The sequence below is a fragment of the Dermacentor variabilis genome, chromosome 6 (genome assembly GCF_050947875.1).
Source record: "Dermacentor variabilis isolate Ectoservices chromosome 6, ASM5094787v1, whole genome shotgun sequence".
NCBI classification, from domain to species: domain Eukaryota; kingdom Metazoa; phylum Arthropoda; class Arachnida; order Ixodida; family Ixodidae; genus Dermacentor; species Dermacentor variabilis.
Genome location: NC_134573.1, coordinates 55209604 through 55232305, shown reverse-complemented (window position 1 = coordinate 55232305; position 22702 = coordinate 55209604).

Sequence of the window (22702 nt, the reverse complement as noted above, 5' to 3'; positions counted from 1 at the left end):
CTTACGTTTTTATCCGATATATGAGAGCAAGCTCCATAGATTACCACATTTGTTGATGATAGCCAAATCAGGAAAAAAATCTGAACGAGCACCGAGAATAGCAGTCCTGCAAAAGCTTTCACATGCCTGAACTCCCCAACCCGTCAACAAAGACAGAAGCTCCGTTCGTGCATGTTTGTACATCCAGTACCCTCAAAATCAATCCCTAACAGAAAATGAAACAAAAACAGAGTTTTTAAAAGACGCGTGTAGCTTAGAAACTTAGCCAAAACATGTGAAATTATTTGTCAATGCCTCGCCGCGGCCGTTCGAAGGCTAACTGTTATAATGGCAAGTGCTTCGACGTGCGGCAAAGGAAGAAATAGAGGAAAGGGTGCAAAAGAAATACCACGTGACGGCGCTCAACTACTTGAAAGATGTAGACATTCTCTCCTGCCTTTACTCATGCTCCTAGTCGGAGCTGTGGCGGCAAGATAAAGGCATGTCGTGACAGGTCACTGGTGTCACTGGCGGATCGTAGGTCACTGACACCACTTGGCGGATCACGTGATAGTGTACCGTGGACCGGGAAAGAAGCTTCCCTGAAAGTCCAACATAAAAATACGCTGATCAGAGGAGCACGAGCGCACCAGGCGGAAACTATGCGCTACGGCAGCGGGTGTTTACAGACACTGCTGAGTGGTTTGCGATGCCGTCAGTTGAGCACGGGTAAGCTGGCGTGCATGGTCTGCCAGGACGATGGCGTAACGTGCATCCTCGCCTGTTGACGTCGCATGAGGAAATGCAGTATCAACGGGCAAGGTCGTTGTAATTGATGAAATCTGGAAAATCCGGATGTGTCATAGCGAGAAGAATTATAGGCAAATGTAACGTAAGGAAGAGCAACGTCCCACTCATGGTGGTCCTTCAAAACGCACATGAACAGCGTGTCTGTAAGGGTTCAGTTCAACGACTCCGTTAGTCCATTTGTTCGAGGTTATTGCTGTCGACAGCTTGTGTTGAGCGGAGCAGGAATACACGATGTCGGTGATAACTTTCGACAAAAAAAGCCAGCACCGTGGAGGCAGTCAAAGGCATCATCAGTGCGAGGTAGGGAACGTTTTTCTCACAACGCAGTGCCTCACAATCATGTTGTGCTTTACCATGAGAAACCCCACAACCTCTATTTTTCTTTTAACACTAAAGTAATATAGCCCATGAAGCGCAAAATCCGGCGAGGGTGCGGTGTTAACATCTGATGGTACCGAAGGCCGCGTGACCAAGTGATGACGTCACATTCCCGGCCCTTTATATCCTGTGGCTTGAACTGCCAAATTCCACGGCGAACAGCCAAGGCGTCAGACGGACGCCGCGGCCCACACACAAAAAAAGACTGCCAAATTCCGAAATTCTATTGACTCACGTTTAAAACGGAACTGGCCCACCCCCAACATTGACTTTGCACAATTATAAAATTAAGTGGACCCACCCTGAAAACCGACCAGGCCCACTCACATTATTGACTCCGCCGAACCCCGCAGTCTGCAGGCAGGCTATCCATGAAATTGCCTTTGTCCAATTAGAAAATTAGGTAGTTGCCCGTTCAAAATTACCTAGCCCTCTCTACAAATTCAACTGCCCTGCCCTCAAAATTGACTTTGCCCACTTTGAGCACAGGACCAAGTGTTCACGACTCAGCCATAGTGATACTCATACGCATTTGGTCTTACTCCTACTGCTTTCGCTTTCAATTCACGTAAGGAGTCAGGTGCCTCTGTAACTTGTTTTATCGTTGAGTGGAAACGCTCGAGGTTGTTAAAGTTGAACTTAACCCAAGCTTTAAATTACGTGGGATGGAAATAGAAGGACACCATCATGACAAAACGGTATTCTATACAGCGTGTATATGGTACAAATACATTGGCTATTGTATACAGTAAGCCACATTCATTTTTTTTTATTTTCTGCCTAATTGTAAAGGCACGCAGAAATATTTACCTAATTTTGTAAGCGATGAATTTGGGGCAAGATGTCGAATGAAAAGTTTGCAAGCCGTCTCAGAAACATATATTTCAGCTGCTCCTAAATTACTACAGCACAGAAGAGTTAAAGGCACATATTATTGAATCGGCAGAAATCATCCGTTGTGATAAAAAACTACTGGCAAATTAGCAACCGACATTAGCCACACAGACCTCACTGAAATTAAGACATATCCAGACACACGCGAATATTCTTCCCAGTTAACGGAAACACCTTACGCTGAAAACACGAAACTAGCAACGCCTCGTGCGTGCACAGGCCTTGGCTGACTGGAATGTGTTCAATTCTGAGCGTGAAGCCCTACAAATGCGACAACGATAATATCCGGCTCTTATTGAGGCGTGTGAACTAATATACTTAGCTTGAAATCCATACAACGCTCTCCTTACTGTCGCCAACTTGTCCTTTGTGCCATTAATATTCAGAAAAAGCTTTGGGTAAACAAGCCGGCAATGCGAGCACCCTGTGAAATCATTTTCAATGTACACAGCCGAAACAGGCGCACAAGTTCTCGACAAAGTTATTTGGGACGTGGCCCATGTCCAGTACAGTAGAACGTTTCCCAGCGCGAAGAAGCGGGAAGTTGCATCAATCTGTGAAATAATTTGGTAGGAGTCGCGTAATGCGTTGCGATCTATTATTGGTGCCATGGTGGCAGGTGGACGCGTGGAATCCGAGCGTTCGCGGGGGCACTAACAGCCCACGAACTTCTCAAGTGAAATTTAAATAAAAGCACGAAAATCTCTTATTATTGCCATCGAAAGTATTCTCCTCACTCTTCAGCGCCCTCTAAAAACTATTTGAAAGACAGCGGCATCTGCCTAGATGTTCATCCCCGACACTCTATATTTGCACTAATCAACTGGCCTCGCAACACGACTGCTCTTCTGTAAGACTTGCGGACAGTCTACATAGATATGCTGAGGTCAAAGGCTGTCCAACGCTCCCACAAGATTTAGCAGTACTAGGCGGAAGATTAGCACGCTGGATACCACCAGCTCTTGTCATCGGTGCAAATCACTATTACATGACTCTTAAACTAACGCTTCATCTATAACATCATGAAATGTTTAGGTCAAAGCGAGAGCGACTGCCATTGAAGCTCAGGTTTTTTTACCGGCCCAACTTTCGCAGGAGTTGTGCTTGGTGGTCTAAGAGAGTGTGAACTAATATTCTTAGCGAAACATGCATACAACGCTCCATTACTATTCCCAACTTTTCCTTTATGCCATTATTATTCCGAAAAAGTTTTGGTAAAGAAGCAGGGCAATACGAGTACCCTGTGAAATTTTCTTGAAGATACACAGCGGAAAGAGGCGCAGATGTTCTCGAGAAAGTTATAGACGGGGCCTGTGTCCAGTACAGTATAAGACTTCCCAGCGCGAAGAAGCGGGAAGTTGCACTAATCAGTGAAATGATTTGGAAGGAGTCGCCTACTACGTTGCGATCTGGTCAGCCGCAAGCGATTATTGTTGCCAAGGTGGCAGGTGGAACCGTGGAATCCAAGCGTTCACGGGGATAATAACAGCCCACCTACTTCTCAAGTAAACTTTTAATCAAAGAACCACACATCACTCTTAAACTAACGCTTCGTCTATAACATCATGAAAAGTTTAGGTCAAAGCTACAGCGACTGCCACTGAAGCTGAGGTTTTTTTTTTACCGGCCCATCTACCCCAGAAGTGGTGCTTGGTGGTCTAAGAGAGTCTCGATCTTCTTTTGCTGTGTCTGGCATATAGAAAAAGAACTGCTTGAAGCGTATGCGTCTTGGAAACTCTGTTATGTATTTATGAAGTTCTTATTCGTTTACTTCGTTGTTCGTTGGACAAAACGTTTCACAACGTTTATGGACATCCACTTCCTCGGGTTTTAGACCATGGGATCACTCTACTACGTTGCTGCAGTGCTCTAGATGGTCGCCTGTAGGACTATAGGTGGAGATAGGTGCTGTGCAGGTATGCTTCTCCTGCTTCTCCTGCTCTGCACTATGAAGTCGCTACCCTAGTAACACGCTCTACAGATAAAACATTGACCAATGTTCTTCGCGGGCAGACTGACACCACGTTTTTTTTTTTCAACGCGTAGTAACGCTCGCACCCAGAACAACACGCGCATGAGTAGCTGCTAGAACAGAACATTACCTTGTAGTTACAAAGCGTAGTACAAAAGTAGTTCTGCTCATAGAAAAAATTCTTCAGTGAATACTTATACGTAACCAAAAAGACCAAGAAACTGAAAAGCATGAAGGATAACTTCTGTAGATTGTTTGGTTAACCTGATACTTCTAACAACCCAATAGGCGAAAAACCAAATAACAGCCATCGCTTTAGCGCGGCTACCTCTGCCCTGAGAAGGCACTCGACACTTATGTTGCCTTGGACATCACTCGGGAGAGTCTAGATGGCGGCTGCATAGCTGCGTCTTGTAGGACCGATGGCTCGCACTACTTCGCCAACAGCAGTGCAAGATAGAGGATGAAGGCGGCCTGCGCATGCGTGTCATTGGCCTCTGGTGGAGAGGCAGGGAGCCGCGACGCATACTGCCGCGATGAGACGGTAGAGATGGCCGCACATTGCGCGTGCGTTGCGCCACTTGGTAACCAATGGGTGATGTCATCTGCGGCTTCAAGGAGAGGTCGGGTACCTCAAACCGTAAGCGCAGAAAGCCAGCTTGCCTCTTTCAACCCTTATAACGCTGGTTGTGTTCACTGATGCATTGCGTTGCAGAAGTCCTCGTTTGAGGCATCCTTGAGGCAGTGTAGAAAGTGCAAGTGGAGACTGCCTCATAAGGTATACTACAGAGAGGTTGCAGAAGAGCACGGTCGACCTGCTGCATTTTTAGTGAATATTTCGTTGTCAATTTTTTTGGATGATTTTCGTTTTTTTTTATTTTAATGCATTTTTAGCGCAAACAGTTGATATTAACGTCTGCATGAGCCAGTCCACCTTATACAGTGGTTGGGGTCCTTAAAGGCTTCTCAACATGCCCCCTAGCAAATTTTGGTTATACGCTGAAAGTTGTTGCGTGTCCTCTAGGGAGCGTTCTGCCGCAAACATTTTTGAAATCGGCTCAATAATAGCCGAGATAGAAATATTTCAGTGCCGCGAACCCACGATTTCAGCAGGCCGGCTCCACTGCCAAGCAAGACGCTCCGTGCACTCGCCCCGACTAGCCTTCGCAAGCGAAATTCCTTCCCTGCGTTCTCCCATACCGGATCTCGAGGATCGCGTGACGCGTTCGTTGCAGACCTCCATTTTTTTCTCCTCGCTTTTTCTTTCCCTACGCTATGTATTTCCGCGCACGATTTTGCGCGCTGTGCACAAGGAAACGTGAATAGCCGTACAATTCAGTGCTACACGAATACTGAGGCAGAAAAAACTGATCGCAAAGCGTGATCACGCGCTGGACTACGTTAGAAAATTGCATAGATTCGTTACGTGCGCACGTGACCAAACTACCGTGAGAACAAGCAGACGAAGCAGAAGTACATCTCTCTTGCTTCGGTGCAAAGGACAGAAATAAACACAGAGACATTCCGTTTCTGTGACTTATTGTTTCTATAAACTTCAAGTCATCGATTCAAGCAACAGAGCGCACACCTAATAGATGTTGTCCTGAATAAGTCCGGTAGTCCGAAAGCCGTGATTACGTAGCCGCAGGGGCACGATTACGTCAGCGTCTGGCTTAGAGCGCGGCCGCCCCGAGTAAAGAGTGCGAACGGCGTTGGGATTGAAATTCCAGATTTTCCGCGGCGCGTAGCGATATAATTATTTGCCGGTACGATTCTTATCGCGCAATGTATGCTCGGCGCTTGTCAGCTCGAACTGGCAAGACTTGGTGAGGGGCTCTTCAAGCTAGACATGAAGATAAAATCGTGTGATATTTCACTCTGTGAATGTGGTTGACAAGCGAAGCGTTTTAGCACGCGACACGGACATGACACGTAATTTTAAACAAAAGTACAACTTCATTTATTGTCTTGATTGCTGGTCATTATTTCACTCGCTACTGCAATCATATTCTTTATTAAAGTCTAATTGACGCATATACGCTGCACAGGTGGTAGGTTGGGCGGAATCGGTATGGCATCGCGAGAGATATGTGTACAACACGGAACGCATAAAATGCACTGTTCGCAGTACCAACACATCCGCATTCAAATCACCGATAACGACAACAGCGGTAGTGTCATCGCAGCTAATTTCTCGGAGTAGCCATGAACCTCAGGGGAATATGAGTGCTTCCATTTTTTGCTTCCTGCTGCCCAATGTGTGGTTGACCGGACACCTTAGCGCACCTGACCCTTGCATGTCTATGGCATCGTGACAAAGATGCATCGCCTTCACCGAAAGACTGCTGTTACGCCATACAAGAAAAAGAAGACCTCATAGAAACGTGGGAATCCAAGTTCGTCTTCGAAGACCTGGAACAACAATGACGCCTCGTCGCCAGGGCCAAGGAGGTAGCGAAGGCCAGAGGGTTCTTGGAATGAGGAGACGCCCCACTGGGAGTAAAACTGGGGCTTACCCCGGGGTACTGTTTCCAAAATAAAAGTTTATTCCTCCTCCTCCTCTTTACGGGGGTATGAGCGTTTGTTGATGACAACTTTCGACATGCCGTTCTGCATGCTGCATGCGTGATTATAGAGAATTTAGGCAGTGTTCGCTTCACTTTCCTGAGTGCTTGTAGCCTCTGCCTTACGGGGTATGAACCAATGCATTTTCTGCTTGCTTGCAGGAGCATGAGTGCATACATGGGTATGGGGCATTGACGATAAAGAAATTTCCATAAAGAACAAAAATGGGTGTAACTCTAGCCATATACACCTTTGCTGTAATAAATATTGCTCCCGACTATATAGCATGAGGCTCATGGCACTTAGGCAGTAGATATTAGGCATGCGCTATCTTAGCAGAGACATTTTGAGGCGAAAGCTTCAGGTTGCTCATAGCCCCTATAGTCTGGATAACGCCGCGTGTGGTAAAGAAAGTCATCTGAGCTCGGCTTACGCAGACTCGCTTTCGTGCGACTGTTCTCGCGTGCGTCGTCCTCTTCTTCCACAGCAGGATCTGATGCCACTCAACACGCAAAAAAGTCATGGTAATCGAGATAGAGTTAATTCAGGCACTAGAATCAACGACCTTCAGTGGAAGTCGAATGGTCTAGCTTATGTGGTAGTCGAACCTACGACCTTTGGTGTTATGGCAAAGTTAGTTAAGGCACAGTTAATCATTATACAGTTAAGGCACTCGAACCCACGACCGTAAGTGTGAGACTTTTGATGGGGTAGAGGGCGAAGTTACAGAAGGCACAGGTAATGAAGGTGGCATCAATTAGGGTACTCGAACGTACGACCATTGGTGGGATAAAACAAGTAATAAGCAGTAATGTAACATTGGATTCAGAATATCAAGAATTTTTAATGTGCCTTGACGCGCTGGCTTTCACTTTAACCCATTTTAACGTATGCTAAACTGGCTAAATGTTTTACTACGTATGACGTCATAATTGTCCACGAGACAATGTTGATACATTTCTGTCTGCTCACCGAGCCTCGCTAGTTATGCCCAAAGCACCACGTCTTCGTGGAAATTATCTGCAATGAGTAAAAAGCCTACCTCTTATTCAAACATGATGACTTCCGTCAGCACCTTCCCTACAGTCAATTATGAATGTGTCATTGAAATAAGGGCCAACTTGATAGAGACGCCAAAACAGCTCGTTGCGTATCTGCAGCTGCGTTGCTTGATTCCTTCGGCTCTTTGTCCTTCGCTATGTATTTATTTGGTTCAGCCGTAATATCGCATGGATCTCTAATCCACCCCGTGCCTTATATTCATCAGTCTTAGCATCGTCGTCATACTGCCGTCATATACATTCGCTGTCATACCTTCGTCATGATGCCATTACGGTCGCTCTCTCGTCATTTAACTTCATCTCGCTCTCCTCATGCCGTCGTAGCCATTCTGCCTTCATTCCACTCGTTCCACTCACGTCATTTCGTTTTCTTCTTTATAGCGTAATCGTGTTGGCTTCGTTCAGTCATGATTATGCAGACAGGAACAAGCCATGCCATCGTGGCCATGCCATCGGCGCCATTGCAGCTTTATCATCTGTTGGTAGTCATCCACTCGTCACCATCCAATTGTCGTTCGCCACGCAACTGTTCTCACGCTGACATGGTTATAATGTCGTCATTGTGTCAGAATCGCCATCTCAATGTCATCATGCTGCCGTCATTATGCAGCATTTCTCAGCTCTATAGGCGCAATTCCTTCTTCGTAATACCGTCGTTTGCATTGCGTCATTGTCGCGTAGTTGTTAACTTGTAGTCATGCCCTTGGGCGACCTTGGCAAGTGAGTCCGATACCACGGTGCGTTGATGCTGGTGATAATGTATGTTGCATATAACCGAAGCAAATGAAGTGTGAGAATGACTACAACGGATTTTACATCAACGTTACTTCTGCAATCATCAATTTCCTGCGCACATTGATTCAGGGACAAGAAAATTTGGCACACGACAGGCCATGCATGCAGAAAAAGATTAGGGCAGTATTCTTGCAAGCACTTTCTATTATATAGTACAATGAGCAAAATATTCCTTACTGATGTATACTGACCTACTTCCGCTCTCCATATCATACTGAACTACTTCAGCTCTCCTATTCCATACTGACCTACTTCAGCTCTCCTACTACCCGGTCGCGTACTAATTCTCGCCATGTTGTCCCTGCAAACTTCTGAATCCCATCCGCAAATCTCACTTACAGCCATCCCCTGCTACGCTTCCCTTTCCTTTAAATCCAGTTCGCAACCCTTAATGACTATCAGTTATATTCCCTCCTCATTATGTCCTGCCCGTGCCAATTTCTTTTTCTTGATTTCTACTGGGATGTCATAAAGTTGCGTTTGTTCCCTCACACAATCTGTCCTTTTCTTACCCCTTAACGTTACACCTATCATTCTTGTTTCCATAGCTCGTTGCGTCGTCCTCAATTTACGTAGAACCCTCTTAGTAAGACTCCAAGTTTCTGCCCCGTACGTGAGTACTGGTAAGACGCAGCTGTTATACACTTTTCTCTTGAGGGATAATAACAACCTGCTGTTCATGATTTGGGAATGCCTGCCAAAGGTACCCTATCCAATTATTATTCTTTTGATTATTTCAGTCTCATGATCCGAATCCGCAGTCACTACCTGTCCTAAGTATATGTATTCCCTTACAACTTTCAGTGCCTCGCTACCTATCGTAAACTGCTTTTATGTTCCGAGACTGTTAATACGTTAGTTTCCGCGGATTAATTTTTCAGACCCACACTTCTGCTTTGACTCTCCAGGTCAGAGAGCATGCATTGCAATTAGTCCCCTGAGTTACAAAGGAAGGTAATATCATGAGCGAATCGCAAGTTACTAAAGTATTCTCCATTAACTCTTATCCCCAATTCTTCCCAATCCAGGTCTGTGAATACCTCCTCTAAACACGCTGCGAATAGCATTGGAGAGATCGTATCTCCCTGCCTGACGCCGTTCTTTGTTGGGAATTTGTTGCTTTCTTTATGGAGCAATACGGTGGCTGTGGAGCCGGTATAGAAATCTTTCAGTATTTTTACATACGGCTCGTCTACACCTTGATTCTGTAATGCCTCCATGACTGCGCAGGTATCGACTGAATCAAACTCTTTCTCGTTATCAATAAAAGCTATATGTAAGGGTTGGTTATATTCCGCACATTTCTCTCTCACCTGATTGATAGTGTGAATATGGTCTATTATTGAGTAGCCTTTACTAAATCCAGCATCTGGTTGACAGAAGTCTAAGGTGTTCCTGATTCTATTTACGATTGCCTTAGTAAATGCTTTCATAAGTAAGCTGATCCGTCTTTATATTCAAGTCCTTGGCGTCTCCTTTCTTATGGATCAAGATTATGTTAGCGTTATTCCAAGTCCGGTACGCTCGAAGTCATGAGGCATTGCGTATAGAGGGTGGCCAGTTTTTTTAGAACAATCTGCCCACCATTCTTCAACAAATCTGCTGTTACCTGACCCTCTCCAGCTGCCTTCCCCCTTTGCATAGCTCCTAAGGATTTATTTACTTCTTCCGGCGTTACTTGTGGGATTTCAAATTCCTCTAGACTATTCTCTCTTCCATTATCGTCGTGGGTGCCACTGGTACTGTACAAACCTCTACAGAACTCCTCAGCTACTTGAACTATCTCTTCCATATTAGTAATGACATCTCCGGCTTTATCTCTTAACGCATACATCTGATTCTTGCCTATTCCTAGTTTCTTCTTCACTGCTTTTAGGCTTCCTTCGTTCCTGAGAGCATGTTCAATTCTATCCATATTATACTTCCTTATGTCAGCTGTCTTACGCTTCTTGATTAACTTCGAAAGTTCTGCCAGTTCTATTCTAGCTGCAGGATTAGAGGATTTCATACATTGGCGTTTCTTGATCAGATCTTTCGTCTTCTGCGTTAGCTTACTGGCATCCTGTCTCACGCAGTTACCACCGACTTCTATTGCATACTCCTTAATGATGGTCATAACATTGTCGTTCATATCTCCAACACTAAGGTCCTCTTCCTGAGTTGAAGCCGAATACCTGTTCTGTAGCTTGATCCGGAATTCTTCTATTTCCTCTCTTACCGCTGACTCCTTAATCGGATTCTTATCTGCCAGTTTCTTCCGTTCCCTCCTCAAGTGTACGTCAATTCGAGTTCTTACCTGCGCGCTTTGCCGAGCACGTCCCCATCTTGTATGATGCCAGTATTAGCGCAGAGTATAAAGTCTATTTCATTTGTGGTCTCGTAATTCGGGCTCCTCCGCGTCCACTTTCGGCTATCCCGCTTGCGGAAGAAGGTATTCATTATCCGTATATAATTCTGTTTTGCAAAGTCTACTAATAACACACCCCTGCTATTCCTAGAGCCAATACCCTATTCGCCCACTGACTTGCCTCCAGCCTGCTTCTTGCCTACCTTGGCATTCAAGTCGCCCATCAGTATAGTGTATTTTGTTTTGACTTTTCCAATCGCCGATTCCACGTCTTCATAGGAGCTTTCGACTTCCTGGTCATCATGAGTGGATGTAGGGACGTAGGCCTGTTCGACCTTCAATTTGTACCTCTTATTAAGTTTCACAAAAAGACCTGCCACCCTCTCGTTAATGCTATAGATTTCCTGTATGTTACCAGCTATATTATTATACAGGAATCCGACTCCTTGTTCTCGTCTCTCCGTTAAGCCCCGGTAACGCAGGACGTGACCGCTTTTTAGCACTGTATATGCTTCATTTGTCCTCCTAACTTCACTGATCCATATTATATCCCATTTACTTCCCTCTAATTCCTCCATTAGCACTTCTAGAATCGCCTCACTAGATAACGTTGTAGCGTTAAATGTTGCCAGGTTCAGATTCCAATGGCGACCTGTACGGAACCAGGGATTCCTAGCACCCTCAGCAGTGCAGCAGCGTCGAAGAAACCGCCTTTGATGCCAGACAATCGGGCAGATTTGCCGCGTCAGCGATTGTAAAGTCGTTGAGAGCAGATAATACGGCGACATCGCTAGGTTGGCTGGTTTGACCCTGTCTGTTGCCAAGACTTTTCCACGTCCGTTACCCGCCGTGGTGGCTCAGTGGCTATGTTCTTGGGCTGCTGAGCACGCGGTCGCCGGATCGAATGCCGGCCACGGCGCCCGCAATTCGATGGGGGCGAAATGCGAAAACACCCGTTACTCAGATTCAGGTGCACGTTAAGGAATCCCACGTGGTCGAAATTTCCGTAGTCCTCCACTACAGCGTGCCTCATAATCAGAAAGTGGTTTTGGCACGTAAAACCCCATAATTTAATTTCTCCACGTTCGTTGAGGTCGGTAGTAATAGTTTTTTTCTGTCAGGTTGGGTATCTTGAAAGCGCAGCCATAGGAACGCGTATTGGGTGGTCAGATGCGTTCACTCCGTACAAAAACGTGCCACGCAGTCGACATGTTTTTGCTGACAGAAACATTACTTGAAGGCGCAAACTTACTGGGGCAAGGACGCAACCGTGCCAACAGGAAGCGGAACTGCCGAACATACCTGTCTGGATCGAGGGTGCAAGTGTAGCTAGCGCAAGAAATTCACGGGGCGACCGTAACGTCGTGCCATAGGCCAGTTCCGCAGCTACGCAGCCGAGGTCTTCCTTGAAAGAGGAGTGCACGCTTAGCAGGATTGGAGCAAAGTCTTCAACCAAAGCAGAACTAGGCTGGCGGGCCATCAAGGGGGCAGTAGGTTGAAGGCGAAAGCCTCCAACTGCTGCATTTCCCGATAGGTGATGCGCGGCACTATGGATGTGGCGGACGCCGCGCAGGCACGTGAGTTTACGGAAGAGATCACATTTAAATTGTGGGCCGCAATTGGTCGTATCAACGATGGGGCATCCAAAGCGCGAGATCCACCCACTGACAAACGCAGTAGTAACTGTAAGTGGCGTTATGTCAGTGAGAGGAAACGCTTCAGACCAGCGGGTATAATGGTCTGCGCAAGCGCTTATGTAGCGAGCACATCGGGATGGTGGCAACGGGTCAGCGTTGTCGTTGTGGCCATCAGGTGAATGAAAGGAATAAATTGGCGACTTTGCGTGTAGAATCACCTTCGAGCATTGGCCACGACGGCATTCGCAAGCCCATCGTCCCACGCCAGAGTTTAAACTCGGCCACACAGTGGGTAGTAATTAGACGCGGGGTGGCACGAACTCCAGGATTACTTAGGACGTGCGCCGCGTACCTTGTGAAATACTTGATGGCCGAGTCGGAATAGAACAAATGCGCGTTTTCGAACCCTTGACATGTTGCAAGTGATAGTACCCGAAGAAATAGAGAGGGGCACGTCGGACAGCGCTAATGACGTAGCAGGCGACCGAAGGTCCCGAAGCTCGACGTCTGAATCTTGCGTCATTGCAATTTCATCGAAACCATCTCTGGCTGTGCGTTATGCTCTGATACGAGAGAAGGCCTCTGCGGCTGCCGTGACTGGGCCATCAATGCATGGTATGTCCACGGTGAATTGGAAGATGAAATTGAGCGGCCGTATCTCTCGCGAGGTACAGATCTTGTGATTACCACGAAAAGCGAACTCCAAAGTCTTGTGATCTATGTGGGCGTGAAAGCTTGTTGCTTCCACCAGGTGACGGAAATGCCAAATGCCCAAGTATACCGCTAGCAACTCGCAACAGAACGTGTTGTATCGCGTTCCTGCATGCTTAAAGGGACACTAAAGCGAAACAATAAATCAGTTTAGCCTAATGAATCATTGTGTGAGAACCCTGCAGGAAGAAAAAAATTGGCGGATTATTACACGAGAAAATGAAGGTCCAGGTTTCAGTATTTGAATTTCGCCCCGAAACCCCAGCGCCGGTACGTCAGAGTGGCGTCATGGATTCCAAAGTATGGTTTCGCATTTGGGCCGCATTGGCTGAATAAAGGTTCCCGAAACTTGCCATGTTTAATATTTGGTTCCTTTAGAACACAATGTATTTAACCTGTACCGCTATATAGAATTAGTAGGCCTTAGAAGATGCCATCAAAATCCAAGACGTCACAGCCCCCAGGTGCGGGAACTTAAGTAGGCGTCGCCACCCGTATTTCCTTCTTACGCTTTTTCTAGCTTACCAAACATCTTATCGTTCTCAGAGTGGTGTTTTTGGTGTTGTAGAGCGGTAATGTACTGATCTAGAAGAAATAATTTTCAGTTTGGTGTCCCTTTAAGCTTTGCGGAGAACAACCCAAGTGGGCTCCAGGAGCTGGAAGCAGGGTGCCATCTGCCAATTGGTTTGTGGCAGCTTGGAAGGACTCTTCGGCGCCGGACTTTCAGGAAAGTGGAGTGGACGGAGCTTTGGTGGTCTTGAGAAGCTCGGTCAGGGGTATTATTATTCGGGCGAAGTTGGGAAGCAAACGGTGGTGGATTTCCAGCAGCCCAAGGAACTCACGGTGCTTTCGCAGAGACAGTAGGCCAGGGAACTCGCACGAGGCTTAAACTTCTTTTCCAACCGTCTGATTCTTTCGGGAGTCACGCGGTATCCGAGGAATTCAATGTCGTCGATATCAAAGCCACACTTTGTGAAGTTACTGAGAAAGCCATGTTTCTGGCACCGAGAAAATAACAGGCGCAAGTGGTTTTCACGCTGCTGGGAGGAAATACTAGCCGCCTGGACGTCATCGAGGTGGGCATAGAAGAGGGCACTCCCCGGGTGACCGCGTTGATAATGCTATGGATCATATGGGAAGCGTGTATCATCCCGAACAGCATACCGACGTACTCAAAAAGCCCGTATGGTGCGGGAGTTGCAGGGTTTGGGATATCCGCTTACTCGGCAGGGATTTGATGGTAGCCCTCCGCTAACTCTATAATGCCGAATATTACGTTTGAACTAGGTTCACTGTGAAGTCACGAAAGCGATCAGGCACGGTGCGCGTATGACGTGCATGCTAATAGGCGCCCAGGCACCAATCCTCTGGGTCACGCTTTCGTACGATGTGGCGAGCTGAAAATTAACTTCTCGTCAAAGGACGGATCATATCCAGTTAAAGTATGCGGTCGAATTCTCTCCTTGTGACGGCAAGGAGATCACTAGCGAGGTTTCATAGTGTCGTGGGCTGCGTGTGTACGTTTGAACTCTTCAACCACTTCGCGTGCTGAGAGGCAATGCGCGGAAGGTCGAAGATAGCCTCCTCCTGATTATACCAAGCAGCAGGAATTTGTGGCCAAAGTGACGGCATGTGAATTTGTACAGTGGCGGGACCCTCTGCTCCAGTGGTGGGTCTCGTCGTGGCCTTGTTCGTGACATCGTGATCGCCATACAATCACGTCCGGGTCACCATGTTATAGGTACCGAGGTAAGGTACATTACTACAATGTGTGAATCAGCGAAGGAAAAACCCTCAGAACTAATAGGACCGGTAGCACGAGCAGAAGCACTTCTTTATTAATCTATCCTTTTTTTACAGCGAACTAGAAACCCTACCAGATATTAAGCTGATAAAAACAGATACTATGCTCTGACCCGCGTCGGCAACATTTAAGTTCGTACCACCCTCTCTTTCGGTGTTATGAGCGCTTGTGTATCCACTTTGCTTTCCTTCCGCTATCCCATGGCGGCGGTCCGTCGAATAGGCGCGCATGTCTACTTTCCACCGGCTCCTCCCGAAGGTATTTAAATATCACGGTAAACGACTTCATACTTTTGCTTTTGTCTCACGAATGGGCCGATATGGCCCATGTGCTTTGGGAATGCCAACGCCATGAGGAGGAAGGACAAAAAGGAACGGGGAAGGCAACAGCAGGACCCCCTAGAGCGGGGTGGCTCGCTGAAAGATGGCAAGCCGCCCTCCTCAGCGAGGCATCCGAAAACCAGGAGTGGGCCGTCCAGCAGGCCAGGGCCGTTGCCGAGGATCTCGAAAAATTTTCCTCGGGCGATGAACCCCTCGCAGCCTAGCCCCTGGCACCAACATCAATAACCGTTGGACAAATAAATCGCTAACTATGGACAGCTGGGCTAGTCGGTTGTGATTAGCATTATGAAACATCGTTCCAGCGCACAATTTAACACGGACGAGAAGATAAAGACAACACGAAGTTCCTATTCTATCCTATCCTATCCACCTCTCTGTCATGTAACAGCTCAGCTGGTCATCCGCCTTCACCGAGTGGAGTGGCTCATTATTTTTTTCTAGCGTCGCAGCACCCGCGACGAAGTACGACACACACACACTGGAGCGTGCCATATATAAAAGGCGGCCGAGCAAGTTGACAATGGCTGCTCGAAAAGCATTACGACACAAACAAATGCGGCGACTAGCTCGCGGCCATGCCTGCTATTTGAGCCACTTGCCGCTTTTGTATCCGCTGTTGCAGTAGACGAAACCGTTCTATGAGAAACATTACGAGTGTCACGCCGCACTATGGATCACTACTGAAAATTCTAACAACTATATAAATTATATATCTATGATGTACTACACATAAACATGTGTATGTGATATCCAGACTTTCTATGTTTTACTGAAAAATATTTCCTCGTATACCATACTGTTCTTCAATACTAATTTTTTTCCTCGAATACCACACTTCATATACACACATGCATGGTTCTTCAATCGCTCACGCGAAAAATGCTTCGCTTTACTCAGATATCAGCTTCAGTTCAATATGGCTGTTTTATACGCATCGGCCATGTAAATGACGTCACTGTTCAAATTGCTGGAAACAGTTTCTCTACGTGCTCCACTGTGACAGCTAATTATACCAATTATGTTGTCCTCATTGCGAGGCTCAAATCATACATCTATAACAATGGCTCGTACTTTTTTACTCCTGATAGGAGATCATCAATATACTTTGTTGCCGTAATTTGAGGGCAATCCTAATGGGTAGATCCCACGATCACTTAGATCACCTAAATGTGATAACTTTGCCGAGTGACTACTCGCAATGACGCTGCGCATTCGTATGTGGGAAATGTGAAATGGAGCGGCACGTCATGCTGTTTTGCAGAGAGGTAGGGAATACCCTGCTAGGAGAAAGGAGTGCGAGGGGTAGGTACTAATGAAGAGAAAACAGGAGAGGTCTGTCTGGAGAGCAGGGAGTTGTGCTGTAAGCTCCGAGTGCTTCTAGGCTGACCCCACATTTTCTGTATGCACCATACCACAGAAAATGTAGTCGGCACCGGGCGATGATTTCAAAGAGATAGATCGGGTGCACACAATATGTACATCCAGCTTTTTTACCGACCGCGGATTGTTAACATGTACGATTGTACTGCCAGCTTATTAGCCAAAACCTTGTTGGACCATGTATCATTGTGATGAAACCATAATCATCAACAAGGCCTCGCGGTAACCTCAAAGAGCTAGTAGGTGTTGGTACGATTTCTACCGCCCACTTCTGGGACCATGCTCCGTTGTCGACAAGTGACAAAGTACAAAAATTATCATGATATACAAGAAGCCAGCACGTTTCTTGGACGATCCCCCATTTTAAATATGAAAATAATAATCATGAACCAGCTGCCTTCATATCAAAAAGATCGTTGGCGTACTCACAATATGTACGACCCGCTTCTGAGTCGGCTGCCTGTGCTATGTGCATTGTAGAAAAAAAATCATGATTACAACACCTCGTTGGCCCTCAGAACGAGCTTGTTCATGCTCGAAGGAGGTGAGCAGACTTGCGATCCTGATCAAATTGGTAAAATATCGGACTGCTGAACTGGAAGGCAGAGGTTCGAATCCATTCTTTGGAAGGGCTTCTGCATATTTTTGAAGCTGAGGATGAATGCACTCGGGGAGAACGTGCATGACCGACCAGCCGGGCAACACAGAAACAGATAGACGGTGCGACCCTGGCAGAACCACGGATGGATCGCAGGAAAGTTTCGCTTTAAAGAATAAGTGGCAACGAAACGAAAAAGAAAATTTTTTTTAAAAATTCTGCTTTCTCTAGCCATCGCATTGTTCTTCCTCCAGCTACTGCGATACACCTATAGCATATATTTTGTACTTACGTTACGGCGAAGAGGAAAAGATACAGCAGCATTCGTAGCAGGGCACTATAGAAACGACACATTCTAGATGCTTCCAGATGCTGAACCGGACGTTATTCTTGTTAACCACCCTGCCTTGTTCTTTTCTGTTTCCTCCTCCCAGATACTTGATTTCCACAGGCCTTGAGTTTCTAGAAAAGACATATAAGCAAAATTATGCGACAGAATAAATCTCCTGAAACATGCGACATATCCAAGGCAGTGGCCTAAATGGATTCTATTGGCAAGAATTTGGACACGTAGTGGTTTCCTGGACACTAGGCAACCAGCTCTCCTCGTGAATGCCCGCCAATTACAATCAGACGAAGGAACTTTTTTTATAATAAGTTGTAAAGAAGAATAGTAGGCCTTTCAAAATCAGGAACATCAAGCTTACGTAACAAATGTCGCAGTACTACTATCGCGGACTGTGATGTTCTTTTCACAGGTCACAATTCTCAGGCGTATAGTGCAGAAACACAGCTCGTCATAAGCTCTCTTTAGCACAGATTTCTATCTTTCGTTCTTGTGAGGGGGAGTGCATTTGTATATTGAAAGAACAATGATTTATTACTTATCTTATTGCCTACCATAATAACTTGATTGTAAAGCGTGCTCTTCATTGGTTTCCGTTGCTTGAACTCGACCCTCGGGGTACATTCGAAAAACGCCAAAATTTAGGATTCTATATTCCGTGGTTTTTAAAGTTACGTTGGTAACCTGTACCTTTACATCTAGATTCATTGCATAGGCAAGTCGACCGAAGTCAAAACTTATTTTTGTTGTAACCCACGCCATTTTCGCTGTGCTTGTGACTGGGGTTACGTTTACGGTGCTTTATTACCCTGCGGCCTTTCAGGCTTCGACTACGTTCATTCACAACGTTATGTCGACGATGAAGGTTCGGTATGATGGACCAGTTCAAGATACTCGTAATTTTCACGGCCGAGGAGCGGGTAAACTCCGCCGCGGCTCGGCGGCTCGACTTCGATAAGTTGACGCCTCTCGAAATGCGGGTGGTCGACTTCGAAGGGCCTCGTAGTGGCTTGCGACTGTCTCCGACAGAAATGGTTGTGCGGTCGTTTAAGAAGTACTCAATCTAAAATGTACACGACAGCACAGGTGACTTGAATCTCCGGCGATCACTTTGGAACATAGTTTCGCATTCGCGAGACTTGGCTAGTTTCGGCACCGAACCCCTCCAAGTATTCGGCGGGCAGCGCTCTTGGCATTCACAACGAGCTTGGCGCAGCACCAGAAACACTTGTCGGGGACGCTTTCGGTGACGACTCACGCGAACTTTGGCGAATGTGAAGCTTTCTCCTAAAGTGATCGCCCGAGAATATCGCCCAAGACAAGCTCCGTCTCCTTCTCCGACGCTGATGGTTACTTAAGAGAAATCGTTTCTGAATTGATTCCTTGCATAAAGGTACCATTTCTCTCTCCACGCTTATTGCGTTAGATTCGCAGTTTTATATTTTTCTTTCACGGACTGAAAAGTCCACCGTGACGTTACAGTAGAATAAAAACGGTAGTGTGTAAAATAAAGAATGTACTCGTAATTTGTTTGCTGAACTATCCATTAACTGGGAAAGTCATTCCGAAATGTCAAACATTCTACTAGAGTTTATGCGCTTGGTAACTTTTGCTTAAATCAGAATTTCTAGGTACCGAAATCAGCACATGATTTAAAACGCATTGCGCGTTACAGGTTCAATCATTATAAAATATAATCATAGACCGTGTCTTCATTCTAAAGTGATAATCTGCGCAAGTTAAAAAAGTGATATAAAAGTGGTTATTGCGTAGAAATACACGTCGCATATGCCAACTGAGCTTTCTCCATTTATTTATCATTTTATAGCGAGAAAACTCTTTCTAAAGCTAAGTTTGTGTTCACAGGAAGTCCAAATTTTAGGCCAGGGTGTATTTCTTATGTTTCTGGAGAAAATAGAGAATTTCACAATAGCGATGTATTCACGTGTATATGTAACGTTTTGCACTAACTGAATCTTAAAAATCGCTGAACAACTATCACTTACAAACTGAAAGCGCAATTTTTAGTCCAGAACCCAACTGCCAGTTCGAGATTTGTTTTTGTTCTTTTCTTCGTGGAAAGGTCTAAAACGCATACAGGTGGTGTGCGGTACTGCACGCTTGGCGCCCTCAGCAATCGCCGATTCTTTTCTATTTCGTTTTCACTGTCAGGGTGGATCTTCTTTCCAATGCTCTGAAGTAAACTGACGTGGGGAAAGAACTATATAAACTGCTTGACAACGTCTAGTCGCCGAAACCCGCGTGGCAACTGCGCCAACATAGTGCAAATGCTAAATAAATTACGCCGGCAGATCCCACGCCCTGCGGGAGTCCATGTTATGCTAAGCAGTGTGCGGAAAGCCTACCAAGTTAACGAAATGACCATGAGGTGGGCGGAGGAAATAAAGAGAGAAGGCAGGGATGGTAACCAGAAATGCGTTTGGTTGGCTACCCTACCCTGGGGGACAGGAAAAGGGAATATAAAGATAAGATAGAACGAGAGAGGGGAGACGGACGAAAGCCGAGGTGAGCTCGCGCACGCACCGGGGGGGGGGGGGGGGGGGGAGGTTGCTCGAGCGAGTCAAATACATTCACATAGGCCAGTCACCCTGAAGAAAGACAAACATTATCTATCGCATTGCGACGACTGGACCATCGGCCGTTGTCCGTGCAGGTGCTACTTGAAGACCATCCCCATCGCTTGTCGGCCGACAAAGCTATCAAACGACTGTCAAAGCAGCAAGACTTAGGCGGCTGTTTCATGACCTACATGACATGAATGTCAAGACATTCACGTTATGACCTATAATTTATCCTCGTCATACAAAATTGTCAAACTATGCGAATTTTCGTACATACCAAGGCACAGAACCGATCATGAGGGAACCAAGACGTAGGCGCCTGTTTTATGACCTACTTGACGCACTTGTGATGTTCATATCATAACTTATGATTTATGTTCGTCATACACTCTTGTCCCACTATGCGAATTTTGGTACATACCGAGTTAACAAAACGACCATACAAAATGACGTAGGTGGCTAGATGCTGTCAAAGTGGCAAAGTTCCACAAGAAATGCTTTGCATTTTAAAAAAAAACAGTGCCCCTCCAATCTGTGAAGAAGTATGGCCAGCGAAGCTGTGAATGTGGGTCCCTAATGGTGAACTTTACTTCAGCCGCGGGTCGGCCCAGTAGGTACTATATTCGGAATCGGCCCAAATATAGGGAGGGCTTAACGCCTGCTTCACCTCCTCAATGGGTAGGCTCGATATTTCACTATCCTCGGCATCGGCCGACGTATGAAAAATTGTTGGTCTATGCCCTCGGAAACGAGATACACCAGAACCTAGGCATAAAAATCTTCGCCGTAAACAAACTTTTCCTTAATCGAGAGATGATGTCAACTTTAAATGACAAATCAGATTGGTTGGAGACGAAGAGGTTTCAAAAATATTTCCTGGGGTGGAGATGCCGCCACAGAGAAAGAAATTGAACAAGAGGGGACACTCGGCAAAAACTGCCAAGAAACGCGTGAAGGCTATATTTAATCGCATCAGTTAGCTGACGTAAGCATCGCAAAAAAAAATTATGTGGAATGAACTCGGACAACGTCTTCTTTTTTATATTCTTTTGCGCTAAAACTGTAAATTTTTCATATAAGTGCACCTATATTTCCATGAACTTATATTTCTCGTCTTTTTGTGCTTGCGTTGCGTAGCCACCAGCTAGTGCACGCCAGATGCGCCATACGCATCCGTCGTGAGCCAGTTGCACCACCGAAGCCTGTGAGGCCGGCTGCGCATGTTAAGTTCGCTGGTTCGGCGACCCGTCTCTTTTGGATGTAGCGTGTTTGCTGGGTTTCCTACTTATTCTAGCGTTCCTTCTGCACTTTGGCACGGCGCCACTGGACTGTTGGACTAATGGTCGATCGGACAGCACTATTGACAAAGTGAAATATTTTGTTTGACAGTCAGCGACGCATTTCAATCGATTTAGGGTTTTACGGGATGGAACCAAGACTTGTGGCACAGTTAACGAAAAACAGCTCGGCCGTCCCGGTGTAGTTAATTTGAGTTAATGACTGGTACTGTGAGATGTTTGAGAGGCTTTCTGTGAGCCCTGTATTTTTACTCTGTCGGTAGCTTTTGGGCATGCTCGCCGCAGCCGAGTTTGTGGCGCAGTTGGTTCTGCGTGTACTGAATCTTACTGGGACAAGTATCGGCGCTTCCTCTGACCCTCAAGATTATTGTGACTAAAATTGCTATTTTTGCGGGTACCATTGAAGCACAATGACTACGCCCGGCGTTCCGACGCAGTTAGCGAAAAGCAGCTGGGCCATTTGACGCAGTTAGTTTCGCGTGTACTGAATCGTTCTGGGACAAGTTATTGACGCATTTTCGGACCTCAAACATTATGGTAATTTCGTTACTTACTTTTTCACGTACTCTTGACGTACGCTCACCGGGCCTTGCGTTGTGATGGAGTTAGCGAGAAGCAGCTTGGTGGTGGCGTGAAATTAAGTTTGGCATGTGCTGAATCGCAGTGGGACAAGTTTGTACCGTTCTTTGTGGCCCCGCAACAGCATATACCTCCTTTCGGTACCGACACTTGGAAAAGCACGTCGAGAAATTGCAAGGAATTATAGCGCCGGAGTGTGTTGCTTGCGCCGTTAGACCCACAAAAGATAACGCAGAGGGGCCCAAAAACAAAAACTTGAAAATTCATTGTTCTGAATGACTGGAAACAGGCTTTGTACCGACACATTTTTCTTGAGTGCGAGTAGAAGCAATTGTGCCAGCTTCTAGCCCCGTCTGGATGAGAGCCCGTGTTGGGGCCACTTCCGTGTATGTAGCTCACCATCACGTCAGCTGAGCCCAAGTTGTTTTGCAAACGCGCCGTCACCCGTGTATTCATGCGCTTAACGTATAGGAAATAATGACTGGGAATGGGGAATGCTTGCAAATCAGATGTTTTTACATTGTTTGGTATTGTTTGGGATGAGTCGGGTATTTTCTACGCTATGTGTATGTAGACGCGTATAGCTTTTGTTTGTAATGCAGCGCATTCACGACTGTGGCACGCT